General features: G+C 40.2%; 1 long non-coding RNA gene across 2 annotated transcripts in view; it reads left to right on the top strand.

Moving 5' to 3' along the window:
• Positions 1 to 12,001, top strand: part of LOC106966596 (uncharacterized) — a 235,219-nt gene that overhangs the window by 173,178 nt on the left and 50,040 nt on the right. The gene's annotated exons all lie outside the window — the stretch shown is intronic.

Here is a 12,001-nt window from a genome sequence, read left to right as displayed (position 1 = left end):
CCATCAGCCCAGAGCCTGACGCGGGGCTCGAACTCATGGACGGCGAGATCGTGACCTGGCTGAAGTCGGACGCTTAACCGACTGCGCCACCCAGGCGCCCCTATTCTATCTTTTTAAAATTTATTTATTTATTTTGAGAGAGAGTGAATGGGGAAGGGACGGGGTGGGGGGGAGGAGAGAGAATTCCAAGCAGGCTCCAGCTCTGTCAGTACAGAGCCCAACATGAGACTCAAACTCATGAAATGTGAGATCAAGACCTGAGCCAAGATCAAGAGTCAGAGGCTTAACCAACTGAGCCACCCAGGTACCCCCAAAATATGAATTATCCTTAACCGATGAAGTGACAGTAAGATGGGGAAAGGAACCAGAGGCCTTTAGATCCTGCAGCAATACAAATGAGGGCTTGATGATGGCCGAGAGAAGAGAAAGAAAAACGAGTTCTAAGGATGCTCCTGTTAATTCACAAGGAGTCCTAGAGAAAAGACTGAACGTTATTCATTGGAATTTTTCCCCATTGTTCTCTCTCATTAAAACTGGATCTGTTTTGTCTCCCTGTGAGACTGTTTGAAATGTAGATTCTGATGTCCTTTGAACTTTGTTCTTTGATAAAAGTTGGGCAAAAAACACAGGCCACACACAACTGTGGACCTGAGATGTGAGACTCGTGACAGTTCTGGAGACGGCTTCCTGCCCTATGCCGAAAAAGGAAGACAAATCTTCAAACTGACTAGGAGGGAAAATATTTCCATGGTTAGTCATTAATATTTACTAAGAGGCATCAATGAACTGCAAGCTTCCTAGATTCAAGGAATATTTAGAAAGTTCCCTTTTCCCATCTCCATTAGGCTGGCAGGACAGAAGGACACAGCCACCTGGGCTTGGTCTCCATCAGCACATTTCACCTATATGGTTTCTGGAAAAAAAGCAGTTTTTCTGCAGGTTTGTCCTCAAACAATAGGGCTTTGGGGTAGGCTAAAAGTGAACATATGCCAAATTAGGGAGAAGATGATGGGGTTTTGTTTTCTTCACTCTAGATTCCCTCTATGACTTTTTTCTTCCTTCTTGCAAATTATGGACTATAAATCTAGGCCTTTATGATTCAGAGTTCTCTTTGATTTGAACACTTTTATAAAGGGGACAGTTTCAAATGGTTGAGGTCTGTGTTCCTTTTTTCTTCCCAATTTACTCTCCGAGTCTGAGTAAATTTATGGCGCCTCTCTATTACAACTAGCTGGCTTGTGTGGCATTCATGCTACCCAGATCACTCTTCTTTCATAACCGAAATACATAAAAACTAAAATAGGGCTCAAGGGGTTTCAGTTGAACCTCCTATATTTGAAGGGAATTATTAAGCACAGAATGTAAAGCCTATCCTGTTCTCAGGGGTCTGATGTGACAGCAAAACAGATTGAAGAAGAATAATGCTCTTCACCTCTAATCTGAAACAATGTAGGGAGCTGATCCTTTGAGCTCCATTTGGGAGGAAGACAGAGGTTGGGATCCGGACTAAGGCACTTCAAGCACCTCTGACCCAGGAAGTGAAGTAATGATGAGGTGATACGTAATAATAGGAGGGCAGGGAGTATAAGCTGCATGACTAGGTCCCCAGGGAGAAGTGAACAGAACTCTCCCTTCTTTTGCCAAACACACCAAGAAAAGGTACATTGGATTATTTGAATGTTAATGTACCCAAGAAGCAAACACAAAAGTAAGGGTGTGGTATGTTCAATTTCTAGGTAGCTGCCAGAAACATTGTTCAGTATAATCACTCTCTGACTCGACACAATTAATCTAGTAATTGGGAAATTTTCTTACTTTGCCAGAGAAAAATGATTTTAATAAGGAACCCAACCACCCCAGTCAAAATTTGCTGTATTTTGAGCGTTCACATCATCCTTGGACTTTTATCTTCATAGGTTTTAGCGAAGTTGTTGAATCACATGGAAATAAGGACATAAACCACAAAACCGTGTGATTATTCATAGAGTTAACCATGTTTTTCTCTTGGGGCAGCTGTTTTAACGGCAAGAACCAAATGATACTTCATGTCATTGAAAAGTAGGGACGACTATACCCCTATTGGAGTAGCTAAAATGGAAAATAGTGACAATACCCAATGCTGGCAAGGGTGCAGAGAAAGTGGGTCTCTCATACATTCCTGGTGGGAATGTGAAATTGTACAGCCACTCTGGAAAGTAGTTTGAGTTTCTCGAAAATGAAACAGACAAGAATAACATGATTCAGCAATCACACTCCTGGGTATTTGTCTCAGAGAAATGAAAACGATATCCACACAATGGCTTATTCATGAATGTTCATAGCAGCTTTATAGCTAACAGTGAAAAACTGCAAACAACCCAGATGTCCCTCCATGTAACAACAGGTAAACAAACTGTGGCATATTCATAGCATGGAATACTACTCAGCAATAAAAGGGAATGAACTGTTAACACACACCACAGCATGTATAGATCTCAAGGGAATTGTGCTGAGGGAAAAAAGCCAATCTCAAAAGGTCACTTACTGTGTGATTCCATTTATATAATATTCTTAAAATGATAAAATTACAGAGGTCAAGAATAGATCCGTGATTGCCAGGCATTAGACAGGAGCGGAGTGGGGGAGGGTGGATATGATTATAAAAGAGTAATGCAAGGGAGATCTTTTTTAGTGATGGAACAGTTCTCTATCATGGTTGTGGTGGTGGCTACATGAATGTACACATGTGATTGAAATGCATAGAACTACACACACACACACACACACACACACACACGTACAGGTAAAACTGGTGAGATCTGAATAAGGTATGTGAATTACAACAATGTTATTTTCCTAGCTTTGATATTGTACTATAGTTAATGTAAGACATCACCATTGGGAGAAATTGGATGAAAAGTACATGGTGCCTCTGATATTTTGGCAACTTTCTGTGAATCTACAGTCCATTTACAATAAAAACTTAAAAAAAATGGAGAATAACGTCAAAATGAGGCTACCATTTGAAAAATTATATGAAAAATTTGAGACCGTATTTTTGGAGATAACAAAGCCAAAGTGACAACTTGTAGATATGTTGTAGCTATAAAACTGGAAATTATTCCCAAACGGATTTCTCTGTATGAACACTCTATTTGTGTGTTTCTGGAAACTGACTCAATGTGTTTATTGACACTTCTTCTATCTGTGAAATGTCTGTTTTTCCTAATGAAAAGTGTTCCAGAAAACCAAGCAATGACATATATGGCTGTACAACTTCAAGATGCGATTCTATTGTTTGCTTTGTACCCTTGCCACATCCACTTTCTGAAGACATGCATCAGTTGATAATAGCCACTGGGGGTCAGACTTCCACATGGCCCTTACCAAACATATGATTTCATACCCAGTGCAACTGCAGGAGCCCAGACCCACAGATTAACAGAACTCAAACCTTCCTTCCTACTTGTAAGCTCACCAAAACAGACAGAGATATATATGTTCCTAGTAATTACCCAATTCAGAATGCAAACATATCCAGTGATTGTGGAAGAGATACCAGAATAGTTTTATATAAATCTTGGTTAAATACATCACAGTTAATGAGGAATTCGGCAGCAGGCTAGTGTTTTCTCTAAGCTGTGGATGAGATACAACCTTCCTTTCTATGATCTGGACAAGAAGCCCCTGCCCTGGACCCCTCACTTTAGAAGCCCCACATGGCCCTGGCCATGCCCCTCACCATAGGACAAGAATCCCAGTTCTTTTCCAAATGGCTGCAGAATCCTAAATTTCTTCCCAATAGCTAGTTATCACAGAGTGTAATTTTGGGCAACAATGAGCAGAAGATAGTTTGAAAAGAGGCCTTAACAAAGAGGGGAGATTTGCTTCCTAGAGTTATGGACAATGGGCAAAGTTTAAAAGGGGGACTACTATGAATCACAAAAGATAGAAGAAGAGAAATAAACCAAGATTGGAATTGTCTGATTCTAGAAGTGGGTTTGAATTCTTTGAGTTCGAACAACGCGTCACTGAATCTAATTGCCAGGACATGACACAAAAATGACAATAGCTGAGCTTCTGCCTTGTAATGTGATGATGACAGGGGCAGGATCCAAACCTACACCATGCACACTGATCCAGAAAAGGTGTTGGTAATCACTTGCATTGCTAGCACTGCCTCCGGTTGGCTTTTCTCCAGAAGATAGAGGTATATGAGGTCACAAGGGGACCTCCTCTGTTATTGCCTTTACAAAACCAATTACTCAAACCCCCACACAGAGAGAGAAGTGATTATATCTTCCTAGGGACTAGGTAAGGAATTCCCAAGTGGGTCGATGTCACAAATCAGGCATCATTTGGTCTCGGGGCTTCAATGACTATATCTTTTTTTTCTCTTACTATATATATATATATATATGTGTGTGTGTGTGTGTGTGTGTGTGTGTGTGTGTGTGTATTAAGTTTATTTATGTATTCTGAGAGAGAGAGAGAGAAAGAGAGAGAGAGAGAGACAGGGAGTGAGTGGGGGAGGGGCAGAGAGAGAAGGGAAGAGAGAGAACCTTAAGCAGTCTTTGTGCTGTCAGCTCAGAGCCCGATGCAGGGCTTGAATGCACGAACTGTGATATCATGGCCTGAGCCCAAATGAAGAGTCGGTCACTTAACTGGCTGAGCCACCCAGGTGTGCCTCTCATAATATTTTTAAATGACATCTAGACTCTGGGACATATGTATAACTGAAATAGTTCCAGAGACTGATGCCACCTGTTCTCACACTTTGAGAGTCCAGTTTAGTTTGTTCCATGGGATTTCTAAGATTCCTTAGTGTCTCCTTTGCAAACTTTGATATTCTTGCTTTCCAAGGTGAGCTGTGATGTCATCCCTTAGGACTGAAGATCACTAAGCCAACAATCTAGCCCAGATTAAAAGAATTTTCCTGAGTGGCAAGATGCACATCTTGCATCAAATGGCAATAAATATGGTCATGCACTTAGTGAAGCAATAACAATTAAACCTGTCAACTTTAACTGAGGTTGAGAAAACAAAAGACGTTCCAGTTTACAGTGGCCTTATGCCAGGAGACTGCTGAGACCGGAGAAGAATCAGACTGCAGACTGAAGAATGCTATCGTCTAAGAAGAATGTGCTAATGAAAAATTTTCAGAAACAGCAGCCTTCTCAAGTTTTCTTCCAGAATGTTAATCAGCCAGGACCTCAAAGTATTCCTGGTCAGTGAGTATTCTCTGGCAGGTGCAGGGGACAGGAACACACAAAATCTCCCCTGAGCCAATTTAGGGGGAATAAAATCTGATGTGATATGCTGGCTGTTAACTTTTTTCAATAACTATAAATTAGCTGGTTATCGATGAAAGATTGAAATATCACCTAGACCTTTGAGGATATAAGTATAGCTTATGAAGGAGGCAGGGGCAAAAAGGAAGAATAATGCTGCCCTGAGAATGAACTTGAGGTTTTCTGGCCTACTGCAAGATTAAATAAATGTTCTTTGCTGTTGGCAAAAAAGTTAATTTTAGGTCTCCACTTCTATGAGTTGGTATCAGTCTCCTCTTAAGTCATTTCTTTTGATCAAAATCCTAGCTCTAAATATTCTTTTGAGGAGTCAGGTGAAAAATTATGATTCTCAATAACCTATTTATACAGCAATGTCTCCAAAAGTTCTGACAGCGTAAGCAAGGATGATGGAGTCAAGCTCACATACAGCAGCAAGAGGAAGAAGCCACTTTATCCAAACCTACTGTATCTGAAGCCAAACACTGAGTTATAAGGCTCAATGTCTCATGTGTATAGTCCCCTGGATTCAGACAGGTAAACACCTCAGTTTCTGACATAAAGTCTCCTATCCTATGTGAACAGTTGTTCAATATCTTTGAGGGCACCAGAGAGTTGCTGGGTTGTGGCAAAGCCATGCAGTAGTGGATCCAAACAGGGACTTTGCTTCCAGAAGGATCTGAGTGCTGTTCACTTAACATCATGCATAGGCTACTCAGATTTCTGATGCTCGGTTCCAAATCTGGAAACGGAAAGACTCACATGTCTTCAGTAGAGTTGTTATGAAAATTGAGGAAAACGTAAGAGCTGCTACATAGTAGGGGTTCCATGGATGGTAGCTATTATCCCCTGAGCATGTTGAATGAATGCCCTTGAAGAGGGATCAGGCTTGAACATGAATTCTGGGAAATTATTGTGGGGAAGCCTCACGTCATGAACTCAATTTGCTGGCTTCACCGTGAGAAGCACTTCCAAAATCTCAGAAGTCCCTGCAATCTTTTTTCTTGATAGAGTCTAAGCCAGGAGTATGAGTTCCCTTTCAAGAAGTGCTGTCTTCTCTTCATGAAATGGTTGGTTGAGAAGCATCAGGAAGCTGGCAACAAGTGGAAGTTGAAACTGAAGTCACTGGAGGTTTCTTTGATGCTAAGGGCTTGCAGTACACTCTTGTCTCCGCTGTGGTTGGTTTTCCGGCTACGTGCCACTTCCCAGCGTGACTCTTGTCTTCTCTCCCTCTTACCTTCATGGAAACTAATGTGACCTTGAAATGTTTATGTGCCATTTCTCTTCTGGTTCGATGTTATGCAGTGTCTGTGGAGAATTAGAGGTAACACTAATTCATCTTTCATTCCTCACTTTTTGTCCTGCAAACTTGATAACTGTTTCCTTCCTAGGAAAGATAAAATTCCAGAGCCTCTCCTCCTGTTGAACTCCATTCTCCTTTCACTTCTGAACAGTGAACCGCCTCGTCATTATTATTCTTCACATGAAACTCTCCTGTTAGACTTCCTGTTCTTTTATTTGTTCTTGTGGATAAGAGGATGAAATGTGAGCTGGAAGATAATATTATAAAGTCCATTTTCATCTGAATGAACAAGGCACCAAAAGAGTTCTAATTAAGACTTTGGGGTCAGGCTGGGGATCGGGGGAGGAGGATGTGTGTGTGTGTGTGTGTGTGTGTGTGTGTGTGTGTGTGTGTGTGTGTGTGTGTGTGTATACATACACAGAGATAGAGGGAGAGGGGGAGAGAGAGAGAGAGAGATCTTTAGTAGGAGGCTACAGGACTCTGGCCTTAATTTTGTCTTATGTAGAGTATTTGAGTGAACACAGAGAAGATATCAAGTTTTGTGATGAACCAAAATGTGGAGAGATAATTAAGGTAAAAATTGAAAGAAGAAAAAGGAAAATTATTTCAGCATATTAGAGTTGTGGACAAATGCCAAGGGAACAGAAGTTAATGGGAATGAAAATGAATGCAAAACCGTGCATTTGATATTAAAAAGCAGTTGGTTATAGTATGAGAAAATTAAACAATGTTTTTTTTTAAAAAAACCTGCAATGATGGATATATGTCAAAGGGACACTGGAGCTAACAGAGAAAGCTCACAATGGCAAAGCTGGACCAATATGAGCAACATGATAAATAAATAGTATTGGATTATAACCCAAATATAAAATAGTACTATATAAACTCAAATATAAAATAGTATAAATATAAAATATTTATAAAATAAATATACACAAGTCCACATTTATATAAATAAATGATTGAATAAATCACTCTGAGGGAAGAGAAATCTCCTGTATAGAAGAATTCCAAATATTTAGATACTCTACCTTCAGGGTAAAGTATAACTCTTTACTCCTTAAGTATAGGCTGTGCCCAGTGTTTCATTCAAGAGTATAGTATGAAAAGGAAGAAATGAAAGGTAACTGTGTAGGAGAAATCTGATCAGCCAGGTAACCAAGTGATAAGTCAATAGTGATATGTCATGTTGATAGTATGTATTCTTGTTTGTTTGTTTATTTAGTCATTCATTCCTTTATTTATTTTGAGAGAGAGAGAGAGAGAGAGAGTAGGAGGGACAGAGGGAGAGAGAAAGAATCCCAAGCAGACTCTACGCTCACCACGGAGTCCGATGTGGGGCTCTATCTCGCCACCACGAGATCATGACCTGAGCCGATATCAAGAAGAGCCTTACCCACTGAGCCACCCAGGCGCCCCAGTACGTATGTATTCTTGATACGTGTGATGCGGATGGCAGTTTACCTCGATGGTCTTTGTCCACAGAACACATAACCCCAGGCTAATCACAAGACCATCTGACAAATCCTTATGGAGGGGCATTCTACAAAACACCTAATCAGAACTCTTCAACACTTTTAAGAGCATCAAAAACAAGGAAGATCTGAGAAACTGTCAGAGCCAGGAGGAGTCTAAGGAGAGACGATAATTAAATGTGATGTAGTATCTTGGATGGGATCCTGCAACAGAAAAAGGACCTTTGGGAAAAATGAAGGAAATTTGAATAAAGCACAAACTTTAGTTAATAACTGCTTAGTTAATAACTGTGCCAATATTAATTCATTAGTTGTGACAAGTGTACTGTACTAATATGAGAACTCAGTACTGTCATTGCAATTTTTCTGTAAGTCTATACTATTCTAAAATAAAAGGTTTATTTCATAAAAAGTAATGGAAAAGGTGAAGGATCAATTAGATTTTAATTTGTGGCAGAATATGTGAGAAATATTTGGGAATGTTGACTAAGGTAAACTTTAATGGATGACAAAGTAGCAGAGTTTTGTCCAAACTACCAGAAACAATAGTCCCATCCTTTTGTGTGTTCTTGGTGAGATGAAAGTCTGGAGTATTATATTTGATTTTGAGAGTTACAGAACTCTACTGTTAAAATATGGTATGCCTAGACAAAGTCAGTAGGAAAGATACAGTTTTAAACATTATTTCAAAAAAGAAATGGGGCATCTGGGTGGCTCAGTCGGTTGAGCTTCCGACTTCGGCTCAGGTCATGATCTCGCGGTTTGTGAGTTTGAGCCCCACGTCAGGCTCTGTGCTGACAGCTCAGAGCCTGGAGCCTGCTTTGGATTCTGTGTCTCCTTCTCTCTCTGACCCTCTCCTGTTCATGCTCTGTCTCTCTCTGTCTCAAAAATAAATAAACATTAAAAAAAAAAGAAATGTTGTCTTAGTGTGGGATCCCCATGAAAACAGAGCAGAGCCTCAAACCAGGACTTATGAGCAGGTAGGTTTTTGGTTTTTTTTTGTTTTTTTTTTTTTTGAGAAGTGATTCCATGAAACAGAAACAAGAGATTTAGGAGAATAAGGGAAAGAAAGTTATGAGATGCTTTCTTGCTGTGGGCAACTGGAGCTCACTTCCACTGGACCCTTATGGAGAGCCATGTGGAATGTGCCCATAATTTTCCCTTGAGGGACAAAAGTAAGCATTTGTAATGTGCTGGCATCCCCTGTTGGCTAAATGCTGCCCCAGGCACGCTTCCTCCCAGATTGTGCCTGTGGGCTCATGGCTGGTGTCATGGAAGTGCCAGGGTGGGGAACGAGAGCCATGCAGTGCAGACGAGGTAAGGTGCTATCACATTGCCCCTGTGCGCAGCTGGCTACAGCAGCAAGAGATGGAGTAAATGGTGGACCAGCGGGATGTGAGGAGGGCCCTATGCAAAGGAGAATTTCTTTAAATGTTTTTTTTGTTTTGTTTTGTTTTTGAGAGAGCAGAAGCAGGGAAGGGGCAGAGAGAGAGGGAGACAGAGGAGCTGAATGAAGCAGGCTCTGCGCCGACAGCAGTGAGCCAAATGTGGGACTTGAACTCACGAACCGTGAGATCATGACTTGAGCTAAAGTAGGTCGCTCAACTGACTGAGCCACCCAGGTGTCCCATAAGGAGAATTGCCAATGGATGTCTCAAGTACAAGAGGGAGAAGACATTTCACTTTGCACCCTAGGGGCATGGGCTAGGACCTTTGATTAAAGTGACAGACACAGATTTTACCTCGATCAACTAGCCCTATCCAGATTGGCAATGGGAGATAGAAAAAGAGGGGGTTAATATACAGAAAAATCAGAGTAAATAGAATACACTGGGTAAGATGTTTAAAAAAATCCAAATGCCACAGTTACTGAAATAAATGTGAACATCTAAATTTATCAGTTAAAAGACAGATTAGCATAATGGATTTTTTTTTAAAATCCAGCTATGTGCTATTTATAAAAGTCATACTTACACATTAAGAATTTAAAAATGGAGGGACGCCTGGATGGCTCAGTTGGTTGAGCGTCCAACTTCAGCTCAGGTCATGATCTTGTGGTTCACGAGTTTGAGCCCTGCGTTGAGTTCTTTGCTGATAGCTCAGACCCTGGAGCCTGCTTTGGATTCTGTGTCTCCCTCTCTCTGCCCCTCCCCCGCTAACACACACACACACACACACACACACACACACACACTCTCTCTCTCTCTCTCTCTCTCTCTCTCTCCCCCCTCTCTCTCTCTCTCTTTCTCTCTCTCTCAAAACTAAACATTAAAAAAATTTTTTTTAAAGAATTTAAAAATGGAACAAGTTATATCAGAAAAATAGTAAAAACTGCAAGGCAATATCAAAAGTTAGAATATCTATTTTTTAATGCTTGTTTATTTATTTCTTTTGAGAGAGAAAGCATGAGCTGGGGAGGGGCAGAGAGAGAGGGAGAGAGTGAATCCCAAGCAGTCTCTGTGCTATCATTACAGAGCCCAGTGCAGGGCTCAGTCCCACGAACCATGAGATCATGACCTGAGCCAAAATCAGGAGTCAGACCCTTCGACTGAGCCAGCTACGTGCCCCAGAATATCTATTAATATGAGCCAAAACACACTCTTAAACAAAAAATACTATTAATTCAGTAAGTATTTAGTTTGACTGTTTAGAACTGAAAAGTCTTAAATAACAGTAGCTTAAAATTGATAAAAGTGGATAACTTTAATGCTCATAAAATGAAAAAAAAGTGTCAGAAAATAGGCAGTCCTGGGCTGAGATAACAGATTTCAAATTTTACCGACACAAATCAGGTTGAGAGTTGGAATCTCCCCAGAAAGACATACACCTATGGTCACTTCAGATGTGGATGTAGAGGACAAGGAAGAACTTTCCATAGAGGGAAGGCAGACACCAAAGAGAAAGGACAAGGAAGAACTTTCCATAGAGGGAAGGCAGACACCAAAGAGAAAATGCCTGGCAAGAAGTAGAATCAGGATCTAATCAAGGAATTTTGTGTACCACAGAGAGTAGGATGCTTTCCCCAGCCCTGTCCAGCAACACTTGTCCAGCCATTGAGCAGTGATGGCTGTGCCTCTTCTATTCTTCCATTTTTAGAATGGGAGTTTTTCTGGAGGTCACCCACCCTGTTCCTGATACTTTGCTGTATATTGGGCATATGCATATGAGACATATATTTATCCAGTTAGTTCATAAATCATGAAAACACAAAGTCACATTCAAATCTGAAGGAAAGGACTGTGCACAAACCAAGGATCTTGGGCCTTGACCTTAAAATAGTCAATGAATGGGACTTTGGGTTGCATCCTTTGGAGAGAGGGTGGTTTTCTTTCAAGTATGAAAAGAAGTCCCCCTCTTAGCCTTATTGTCCATTACTCATCTCAGAACTCATATATGCTAATTTTTGTCTGATATTTTTCTTTCTACAAAAATTTCCATTCCTCTGTGTGGGAGAGAGAGTGGACTGTTCCTCCAATGTCTATTGTCCCTTTGAACCATAGTAATATATATATACATATATATATATATATATATATACACATATATATATGTGTATATATATACATATACATACACACACACTATATACACTATATATATTATATATATATTTAGTGTATATATGTAATATATATATTATAGTGTATATATATAGTGTATATATATACTATATATATATAGTAATATATATACAATATATATAGTAAAATACATATATATCCAACCAAAATAAATATTGTGTTTCCCAGCATCCCTTGTAGCTAAAGACATTTGGTTAGGTTCTTACCAGTTGGATACAAACAGAAGCTTGTGCCATTTCCAAGAAGTGCCCTCTTTCTTGATCGCCAGAATGTGGGTATAATTGTTAAAGTTCCAGCAGGCATCTGGGACCTTGAGGAGATCTTGGGGATGGGAGCTCAGTATGGTAGAGATACAAGATAAAAAGAGGCAGAGTT

Source organism: Acinonyx jubatus, chromosome B1 (assembly GCF_027475565.1).
Source record: "Acinonyx jubatus isolate Ajub_Pintada_27869175 chromosome B1, VMU_Ajub_asm_v1.0, whole genome shotgun sequence".
Lineage (NCBI taxonomy): Eukaryota > Metazoa > Chordata > Mammalia > Carnivora > Felidae > Acinonyx > Acinonyx jubatus.
This window is presented reverse-complemented; position numbering and strand designations above follow the sequence as displayed.